The sequence below is a fragment of the Elephantulus edwardii genome, unplaced genomic scaffold (genome assembly GCF_000299155.1).
Source record: "Elephantulus edwardii isolate Elephantulus edwardi_28Jun2011 unplaced genomic scaffold, EleEdw1.0 scaffold00023, whole genome shotgun sequence".
In the NCBI taxonomy this organism is placed as follows: Eukaryota; Metazoa; Chordata; class Mammalia; order Macroscelidea; family Macroscelididae; genus Elephantulus; species Elephantulus edwardii.
This window is the reverse complement of record NW_006399773.1, coordinates 9,938,154-9,939,596: the sequence shown is the minus strand read 5'-3', so window position 1 is coordinate 9,939,596 and position 1,443 is coordinate 9,938,154. Positions and strand designations below refer to the sequence as shown.

The following is a 1,443-nucleotide window of genomic DNA, read 5'->3' as shown; positions in this document are numbered from 1 at the left end:
CTTTATTGACTATGACAAAGTATCTGAATATATGGATCAAAACAAATTATGGAAAAAATTGAGAAGACTAGGAGCCCCAGAATACTTAATTGTGCTCATATGAAACCTATACCTAAATCAAGAGGCTGTGTGTGAACATAGCCAGGGAACACTGCATGGTTTAAAACCCTGAAAGATGTGCATCAAGTCTATAACCTTTCTCCATATATATTCATATTGTATAATGAGTAAATTATTCAAGAAGCTGGAATCTGTGAAGAAAAATTTACTATCAGGATTGGAGGAAGTCTCATCAATAACTTTTATTATGCAGTCTTTCTGTTAGCAACTATTACTCATATAAACTCCCTACAATCTGATTACAGTTAGCACTACATCTGGCTAAAAGAAAACTTAGAGTAGTGCTGCTTATAAAAAAGGCACTGGGCAGAGAGAAAAGTACAACAATTAATGAATTGAAATCCAAAATCTCTGTAAATATTCATTAAAATTATTAAAATAAAATTTTAAAAAAGGGGGGGAGTTGGAAGGGAAAGTCTAACAAAGCCAGACCAGGGAGACATGGAGTGATGCAGCTGGAGAAGAAAAACACAAGAAACCAGGCATGAGAGCTTTGAGCACCCTCCCCTCTCGGATGAATTCCATAGTTCATCATGCTATGTTCTTGACTGATAGAATAAACACATTCAGATTCTGTTTGGGTTTTGTTGTTGTAGTTGTTGTTCGATATATCAAATGTCAGGGTACACAATTCTTCAATAGCTTAACCTTCTATTTTCTCTACAAAGTCATCAACATACAAAAGTCTGAAGTCATAACTCTTCACCATTGTAATGTTCATGAGTGGGATAGCTCTCAGCGTAGACCATGATGATGACTATCATATATATTCCAGGTTCACTGCCTTGCTGGAGGTGTTGAAGATACTGAGCTCCAGATTGAAGAAAACTGAGTCTTGGTGTAACTGTGGGTTCTCCATGTACTTACTTGAACGTCTACAGGTAGAAGGCCAGGATCATGGGACGTTTTTCACTCTCATTTTTTTCTGGGCCTCCTGTTTGCTACAGCACATTATACAGTAATATTTCTGTTCACTGCACAGTCTTTGTGTGTTGCTGAAATCCTTCAGACAGTGGGTAATCAAAATATACTGGTCTCCAACAACAGAAAGGGAAAGAATTTGTTTTTATCTTTGCTACTCATAGTTTCAAAGCTCAAGTGCTGAGTTTCATTGACGAGTTCATTTGTGTTGTTATTTTTAAACTTCCCACTGTGCTTTTCCTGTTTCTTCTCTTTCTGCAGGATGTCTGCAACAGTGTTTAACAAATAATTTAAAAATTATTGAATATCCTCTTGTATCTAGTTATTCCAAAGAAATACTTCCATTTTCTCAATATCAAAATTAACTTCTTTGGTGGGATCACATCAGCCTTCCTCTTCTGC

General features: G+C 36.2%; 1 pseudogene; it reads left to right on the top strand.

Moving 5' to 3' along the window:
• LOC102868999 overlaps window positions 1-952 on the top strand; it is a 25,836-nt pseudogene extending 24,884 nt beyond the window's left edge.
• Window positions 953-1,443: the final 491 nt, after the last annotated feature.